Consider the following 9,732-nt stretch of genomic DNA (forward strand, 5'->3'; position numbering starts at 1 on the left):
TTACAGCACTTTTAAATGTCCGTAAATGCGAGCTGTAGTGTGAGTCACAGTACTCCTTCAATTTCACTCTTCTGGATGAAGACTGCATTGCAATATTCTGTGGGATTGCATAGTTTTGTGTGGAGAGGATAATGTAAAACAGCTGAGCGTGAATGGTCAGGAGAAAGACACAAGCCTTTTTCCCTTTATATTCCTATGTTTGTATTTCTGAGCCACTTCTTGTTTGCTTTAATTACCTACAGCCTAGAGAAATAAATTGCTCAAGAATGGCTCTGTGCTGGAGCCAAGCCAAAGAAGCATTAAAAGCTTTAAAGAAGCATTTCTACCTGAAGCATTCCATCACAACACTTAATTTTTACTGACTTTATGGGCAAGAAAGTGAAAAAGTAGAATTGTGCCATAGTAGGTAGATCGATTTGTTGATTAGCATCTAGAACTTGCTTTAGCAAATTCTCCACCTAGTACAGATAACTCGAGTGACTTTTCCCTTCAGTAGGGTGTCCTGAGTTACTCTTGTTGTTGTTTCACAAAGTCTTTGTATGTGCAACTGATGGAGACCAGGCAAAATAAAGGGAAGGCTCTATTCTTCATGAAGATTATGTTCTGGAGTTGTCTCAATGCAGTAATTTAACATGAAGGGGTGAACTGAGGCTGAAATTGGAACTGCACACTCTGCTGTGGTTTGGGGGAACCATTACCCTACAACTGGAGCTGTGCATCAGAATGGTTTTACTGGGTGTGACAGCAGTAGTGAATTGCCTGTGCCAGAATCATTCCTGAATCCATCTAGCTTGCTAATGCATTACAGGAGACTTGTCCCTTTACTTTTTTGGTATCCTAATTGAACCACATTTTATACATGGGATTTGCTTGTTTAAGGAGGATTTTAAGAAGCCTTGTCCCTAGAAACAGTTGATCATAACCGTGACTCAGAAGACTGTTCTGAGGGAAGCTGCACTGGAATTTATCCTTTCTCTTGTAGGCAGTGGTCCTCTGAACACAGACGATTTCTGTCGGAAATCCAAGGCTTTCCTCCAGCAATTGTCTCGATTTCACTGTATAGAAGATGACTTTTCACTTGCATTTCAAAGCACTACTTTACAAAGTATTAACTCTCTGCTAATGAAGAGGTAAAACCTCACTAAATTCTCATCTCCTTCAGTTAATATGCTGCCTTTTTCATTTTGTAAAGCTTGGTCATGTTCCTGTCCCACCTTTAGCTTTTTTGTGTGAGCTGAAGAGGCCCAGCCTTTTTAGTGCGTATTCTGAGACCAACTACTTGATCCTTTAGGAGTTGCCATTATCATTTTCTCTTCCTTCTCTCTTTATCTTAGTTACTTGACTTCCTAGACACCAGAGTTCTTGCAGTTCAGCACTCAGGTGCAGTGTGCTGCTGTCAGTGCTGGGCGCTCATGGGTCAGAGCCAACTACTGGGCCTCAGACCATCTCTGGGAAATGTGATCAGATCCCTAAAGCAAATGCATTATTGCAGAAACACAGATGAATGGCTACTCTTAGAGTTCAGCCCAAATTAGGTTTCGTTTGTGCAGCCCTTCCAAATAGTTTTTACTACTAGTGAAAATGCACGGAGCTTAGAAGTGACCCAAAAGAAGAAAGCGGTCTGATGTTTTTCACTTGTTTTGAGTGGGAAGTCTGAAGACTTAAACAAGAATGCTGCTAAATGTTTCGTATGGATAAGAAGAGCTGGGTTGCCTGAAAATGCCTCCTTTGCTGTAGCAAGAGCTTTAAGTCAGTCTTTAATAGCAAACATAGATGTACTGCTTGGCTTAATGACACTAGGAGTTGTTCACTTCGCACATTAGGCTTATAATAAAATCAGAACCAAAAATACCCTGAAAATTAACAACAAAACCTGGTATTTAGAAGTATTAAAATGAGCTGGTGCGCAGACATGGCAGGTCCTCTGTTTCAGCAACATGAGTTTTTGATCTTTGACAGCGGTGTTAATTCTTAGGTTTTGTTGTCCTGAGTGGACCAGCACAATACAAAGAAAATTGAGTTTATTCTTTATCTTATCTTATTCTTTATTGTGCTGTGAATAGAGCTTATTTCTGTGATGTTAATACAGGTCAAACAAAGAGATGTTAAATAATTCAAGGTGCTGCAGTGGATCAGGAGAAAATCGGAGAGCATAACTTGAAGCACTGGAGGGATCCTGGTACTTAGGAAATGGATGTTGAATAGCTGATGACATGAAAACTTTTTAAACTGTCATATTCAACTCTCTTAAGGTTCTTTTAAATCTGAAAGGCATTAAAACTGTATAGAACTGCAGTAACAAGTGTAACAGCCAATAAAATGCTTTATCAAAGATGCTTTCCAGTAGCTTTATCATAAGTACAGAAGTGACTTCTGAAGTTTCTGGTTCTCCACTGTGACTGCTTTCCATAACAGTGTACGATAGCACAACTCACCACAGGCAGGTCTGGCACTGCGTTCCTCTTCTCACCTCCTATGTGGGGCAGTTCAGTGCATGCTGACACTGTGATGGTCTGAGTCAAGGGACTGAGCCCATCCCAAAGCTCATTTTAGGAGGCCATTCCTGTCTTCTGGCTTGGTTCCCCAAACCTGCTCTTGTGGCGGCCAGACAAGGGACAGCACAAATGCAAGGGAAAGAGGACAGGACAGTGGAGGTGTTGGCTCAAAAGTTGGACCATCAGAAACAATGTGCCTCACTACTGCGCTTACTATGGATCAAGTTTATGTGCAGAAGCCAACATGCTGCTTTTGTTGCACACAAATAGCCAATTTGCAGGGAGTACCAAATGTTTGTTTGGATGGCTTTTCCTCATCTCTTGAGCTGTGACACTTGGAGTACAAAGAGCTACAGCTGGAATAGCACTAAATCTGAATGAGAGAGAATTCCCGCACTGACTGTCAGAATGCTTCCTGCTGCTTTCAAGAGGTGGAATGTACTTTAAGGATCACTGACGTAAAAGACTCGCAAGAGAACTACTGGCAGATCACAGGCTGTGGGAGGTCTGAATAGCACACATCATCATGCTGCACTTTGTAGTTAAAATCTGAAGATAACATGTTCCTATTACAAAGCTGAATGATGCTATTTCAATAATACTTTTGTTTTGTCTTTGCAGTTGGTTACTCTTAATTTATTTTAAAGATATGAACTTAAGTAGCAATAACTTGGCTAGAATTCTAAATCTCCTGTTCTTTATAACACACGTTAATACACAAAGAGAATTCTGGATTTGTCTCTAACAATTTTACTTGAACAAGGCTGATGATTTACAGTTTGTTTGTTTGTTTTTTAATGACAGCTATCAAAAGCCATTTCACTTCCTTTCCCCTTCAGAAATGGGGGAAACTCCATTGCTAAAACCCAAACATGCAGGGAGTAGCTGAATATATGGTTTGAGAGTTTTGCAACAGCTATTGCCAGTATTGGTGTGGTATCGATGCAGCCATGTTTCCTTTCTTGCTGTGGTCATCAAGTGACTTCTTGTACATGTGAGCTCTTCAACTGCTTCTACAGCCTGTATTTCTTTCTTCATATATGAAGTACACTTTATGTATTATTCACTTTAGGAAGACAGAGGGAGAGGAGGTGATGGTGCTTCATCTTGGTTGGTTTCATCTCACCTGTGGCAGTTCAGCTGTGCTCGCTGCACTCCAGAATGTGGCTGACACTGCAGAATCAAACTATAAAGAGCCATTTCCCAAACTGTGCCCCTATTCCTGAACTGTAAATGTTAATTGCAGTTCAGTAATTCTGTTATATTCCATCACCTTCTCCAGCAAATACAGTTTCAGTACAGAGCCTCAAATGTTTTTTCTGCAATCTGAAATATAGAGCATTTAGTCGTATTCTTTACTCTGACAGCAAATGTTTTTAACTTAATGACTGTACCACATTTTGCTTCTGTGACTGTAGTTTCCCTAGTAACCTATCAGAAGGCCTTTGTTGAAGTGTTCTTGAAGTGCAAAGAAATTGTCATTTATTCTTTATTTGTGATTTTGTTGACTGGTTCCTTCCTAGCTAGAAAAGAACCCATTTTCTATGCTGGAGTCAGATACATTTTTCTGCTTTGGGACATAAATGGCTGCACTGGGTTGGAAGACATTTCTCATCATGCCACCTCCAGTCTGGGCAGAGGAGATCCCCATTTCCATCAGTAACCCAACCCAAAGCAACAGGGTAAGGAGGAGCTGAGGCCTGACCTAGCTGCTGTATTTAAATTAATGAATTCTGGGCTAATATGTGTAGCTCAGCGAGTGTACAGCGTGTAGTGAAGCACGGGTAAACAGAGCCACAGTGCCAGGTGAAGCCAGGGTGCATTTGTTGGCAGAGAGCTACAGAGTTACCACTTACAGCTCCAGGTGTCTCCCTGGGAAAGTAACCCTGTCTCTGGGAGCCATAATTCTCATGGAAAGTAACCCCATCTCCAGCGACCTGCAGCCTCTGCTCTGCCTGAGGCGAGAAGCAAGAATGTAAGGTGGGGACTCCCAGGTAAGGGAGTCAGATTTCTGAAGGCTTGTGTTCAAATAAATCATGAAATCATCGGGAGTGAATGACAGATGTCACCCATCAGCCTGGTAGTGTGGGATTTGTCTGGGGGAAAAGCCAGCAAACAACCACAGTTGAAGACAGCTTCAACTCTGACTTGCTGGCTAATGTCTTAAAGGCAGTTCTAATAACAGCTAACAATTGTGGTTTGATTAAAAATTATTAACAACACTATTGGAACTTTATTAATTTGTCATCTGTAATAAAGGTATGCTTATTGCTAAAGATTTAAGCTACAGTGACTCAAATAAACTTATAAATGAATCACTTAAACGTTATGCTTTTCCCAAAGCAAGGATGTCTGGAGCCCAAGGGGAGGATATGAGGGGCAGTGCTTTCTGGGAAGCTGCAGCTTAGTTTGGGGCTGCCGTGGGCTGCTGCTGGCTAAGCTGCAGGAAAACCTCTGCTGGCAACTGCTGGTGGGCTGTGCAGGAGGAAGGCCCTGGCAGAGCTCAGAGCTGCACGGACAGCTCTTGGTTTGTCACACCTCCCCCTTCTCTATTACTGGAGTTGACTGTCATGCAGCATTGTGTGTTTGAATGCTGCATTTGGAAATGGTTCGTACGGTTATTGTAACTGAATTAACAAAAAATAGCAGTCCTTTGCATTTATGCCTCTGATACCACTTAAATATTTTAGTTCCAAATGTTTTCTCAGTATTACCGGCTGGATTCCTGTGAGCTGTCATGCAGCAATAGAAGGAGTCAAAAAGAAAAGTATATTATAAAATAGCATGCTATCTTTTGGACTTGTCTTGACAGTTTTTTTTCTGTTTTATTTTCCTACATGGGTGTGATTAAACAAAAGAAGTGCTTCTATAATCAGATATCATTGCCACTGTGAAGCTGTCTGTAAAGAACCATTTCAGCTATTTTGCACCTCTTTCTCAGTTCAGCCCTGGTTGTCTCACAGATACGCTTAGAAATATTCCTTCCACTTTCAGGGAAACGATACATGGACCAGGATGCAACTCTGCTTAGCTCGTATGTGAAATGCCACAGAGTTGATGAAAATACAGAGGGGAAAAATCATGAGGTTAAACATAAAAATTATATCACATACCACGCACAAAAATAACTTCTGGAATCCTCAGAAACCAACCATGGGGGAAGCAGAAGAACCACAATAAATACGAAGTACAAGGATAATGTTAAAATAATAAAGTTGTCATGGAAACAGCTCCAAAAACAGTATAGCCACAAAGGCAGCACCACCCCACAGTGCCATGAGTACACACTGTGTGCTGGGCATGATGGCACTGTTAGCAGTACCTGCTGGAAGGAGTGGCACTTATCTGTGCTGCTATTGCAGTACGTTTCCCTTGGCATTAAGCATTTACTTACCTAAGGAAGAAATGGGATAGTAGGTAGCTACAGCATGCTGTGCAGGCAGTGCCATTTCTCTCACTGGCCATGGTTTAAGGGCACATCACCTTCCTTGGTGGATGCTGCCCTTCGTTAGCTGCTCAGCAGCTCTGTAAGCATCACCTCTGTGTTGGAGCAGGTACAGCCGTGCTTGGCTGCCCTTGAATTCCTCGGTGCAAACGTGTCTGTTGAATCTATGGACCCCTGGATTTTCATTTTATTTCTTTGTGTGAGATACTCAAATGTTGTTCGGTGAAAACGGATGCAAAATAATGTCACTTCTTTGCATTGTCTCATCTTCCTTCGTTTTCAGAAGCTGCCATCTCCTCCCTTGGTGTAACTTCTGGTTTATTGCAAAAACAGTGGTTTAATATTGCAGAGCTAGCTAGGTTTGCTATTAAATTTGAATTGATGCTTTTAATTGTGTATCTCAAAATTTGCTGGTAGAATTAAGCCTTCCTTTTATTTGATTAATGCATTTTAGAGAAAAATCTACTTTTGTTAACCAAGAATGCCTTTTCACATTTAAAAGATACTGAACAATTAATGCTGATCAGTCACGCAGGTTTTTAATTTCAAAAAGCACAGAGCATTATTAGCTAAGATGTAGGGAACTTACACAAAAGAGCCCAGTGTAGTTTCTCCAGTAGGCCCAGCTGCTGCATACACATTTCTTTGATCAGACTGTTATAATCTGCAATCATGGCAGCTGTTTCTCCTTGATTGGTGTGGTCAGGGGAGATTGAGCTCTGCTGCCTTCTGCCAGCTGTAACAATCAGCTCCTGCTTTGTCTCACAGGGATGGTTTTCAGTTCTGATTGCTCAGATCAGACACCAACAGGACGCACACAGGGAGCTGGATGTTATGCAGAAGCGTAGCATTTTACACTGAAACCATTTTTTGCAGGATAGGGATGTGCGTTTTCCACTTCCTGGCAAGTCTGAGTGCTGTGAGTGTGACTGTAGTTTTGTTGCAAAGAATGAGTCAGAGAGGCAGAACTTCTCATCTGCTTGGTCTCGCTGCTTGCAACACATTCCGTGTGGTTATGTAACGTCTCAGAGGAGATCAGGCTTAGGGAAGGAAAGTGACAAATAATGTTTTATCTCTCATCTCAGCAGTGACTGGGCAGCAGGTAAAGGACGTGCTTCTCTCAGCTGTAAACAGAGGTGTAACGTTGAGGTGCCTACGTGCTGCATCACGGGCAGGAAGCTGCGCTGGTGGGTAGGCAGCATTTGCTGGTGGTAGGAAACTGAAACAGGTCTTCCCAACCAGGGCCAAAATTTCCTGGTGGTCACATGAAGATGAAAGACGGTTATCTCTGAGCTGTAATCCTGTTAGTGTGCAACAGGGGCTCTGCTCTCCCTGTTGTCCGTGGCTGGGAATATGTAACTGCTTGGCTGGGTGCCCGGACAGTAAACCCAGCTCTTAATGTTCTGCTATCAGTCTCTTCACAAAGCTTCTGGATCTGGAACTTTTTTGGATACATGACACTGTACAAAAATCCAGGAGGAGGAAAGAGGGGTCACCAGTTTCGTGCACTCATGGATCCCAGTTCACGTGAAGTGGTTGTTCCTTTCTCTGGTACTGATATGTTTCCAACTGCTTCCAGTGTTACTGTACAGTAGATGTCATTTCCATGTTAGAGCAAGGGATGTAGGTTCAGAGAAGCGATTTGCAAGTTCTGATTTACAAAGTAGTATTTATTCTGTGCAACCCTGCTGTCTGTCTTTCTCAAAACAGAGTTTGGAGAAGAAAGAGATTTTTGTGTTCTCTGCCAGCAAGGCTGCCCCTTGCATTGTAATGGTGTCCCATAGAGTTTGCTATTCCCCTGTGCAGACTGTCTCTCTGTAAGCTAACATTTGCTGCAATAGCGTTAAATATTTAATCCAAATAGAGGTTTGGGTGGAAGGATTACAATATTTATATATTGCCATACGTAACATTAAATATTGTCATTGTCACGATGTGTTATGTCAGATTTTGAAGGACTGTTATTTCAGTTCAGCTTTCAACCGTGTCTATATAACGCTTGAGAGAAAATTTTCTTAGTGCAAAGACAGTCAGTCTCTCTGTCTCCCTTCCTTCCCTGTTTCCACATGAGGCAGGACCGAACCATAATCATAAAAGACAGCAGTTCAGATGTCTCAGCATAGGACTGAAGCTTAAATCCACTGTTATGGAAGTGGAGTCAAAAGAACTTTTTTTGAGTGTGCACAACCTCTGAGAAGCATTAATGATTCTTTGATTTAAAATATGAATGTGCCCAAATGCAAATCAAGTAAATGCAAATCAAGTTGCAGCTCCACTAACAGTTTTGCTCCTTCTCTGACCTTTGGGGACTGTTACGTGGCAGAAGAAAAGCTTCAGCCAAAGCCTAGAAGAAGCCAGCATGCCCCCACAAGGCTCTGAGTGCTCTTTGCTCCTCTTTGTCTCATGGGCTGTTATCCCAGGAAATGCAATGCTAAACGAGGCCGCCAGAATAGAGGCTTTCTCTTGTTTGCCTAATGAGTTTTAGAGGTAAATCTTTCATTGAGAGAACACCTTTCCATGTTTTGAAGAGATGTTTGAACAGTTAATACTGCTCAATCACGCAGGTTTGGGTTTATTTCTCAGTCCAAATGCCCAATATTTCTTACAGACTTCTTACAGCCATTCACATAAATTGATGCTTACTGCAGAGTGGTGTGTGCATTGTGTGATGGAAACTGATTACATCTTACTCAAAATGAACCTTTAAAATCACAAAACATTAAGATGTTCTTTATTTTCAGGTGTAACTTGACGTACACTTGAAATATTTTGTCTGCTCTCAGAAATTTGGTATAAATACGCTGATTTTAAAGCTTATTTCTTTTGAGGAGGAAAAAAAAAGGCCTGAATCTAGGCGTACAATTACTTCTGCTACTGTTGGAAGTCAGACTGAGAGCATATGTTGGTTTTGTTTATAATTAAGATGCTCAGAAAGATAATCCTCCAGTCTCTATCATCGCTTCTGTTTTGTAATGAGATGTTTTAATAGAGCTACAAGGAGGAAATCAAAATTTCATTCAAAGCAGATTTCTGTCGACTTCAAGGTCTGGGGGAAATCAAAGTAGTGCATAAATCTGACCAGGGAAAAAAAGGCAGCATGTGCTAGAAATGCAGGCAGCCCCTAAAGTGGAAGTGTGTATCATAACGTGTTGGTGCTTCTTCCTTTCCATCAGAGGTGAAATTGAATCTGGAAGCAGCAGTATCTCTTAGTGTAGAAGTGGAAATATCGCTCCATTTTAAAAAAAAAAAAAAAACAAACATTATGGTACAGTTCATGTGCAAATTTGTGTGAAAATGAATGTTATGGTCTTCTCATGCTTTTGTGAAGTATCTTCCTAATAAACTGCACATTACTGCAGAGAGTGCATTGCCATACTTAGTTCCAAAAAATAAGTGTATAATTGAGATTTCATTGTTTTAGAAGGCACTTTCACAACTTGTTTTCTGGGCATATGAACCCACCATGTCTAACTGCTGTGATGTGAGACATCTGTAAAGCTTCTGGGTTTTCATTTGTAATGGAGCTCTGAGACAGAAGGTTGGTCTTTCATTCCTGCTGTAAAGCATGTAACCAAACCAAATAATTTCTCATAGTATTAAGCAGACTTGTTTTTCCCCTTCATATTAGTAGACTGTGTGTAGGAAAAGTTCTGAGTAGTTTAAGAGGAGTCCTAGCGGATTCATCTTGCAATTGTTTTTGCTGTTATGGCTGTTTTATGGAAAACTTTCATAAGCTTTCATAATGGTTTAGATCTTCTGTTTTGTTCTGTTGAGAGAACTCTTCACGGCTGT

Source organism: Meleagris gallopavo, chromosome 8 (assembly GCF_000146605.3).
Source record: "Meleagris gallopavo isolate NT-WF06-2002-E0010 breed Aviagen turkey brand Nicholas breeding stock chromosome 8, Turkey_5.1, whole genome shotgun sequence".
In the NCBI taxonomy this organism is placed as follows: Eukaryota; Metazoa; Chordata; class Aves; order Galliformes; family Phasianidae; genus Meleagris; species Meleagris gallopavo.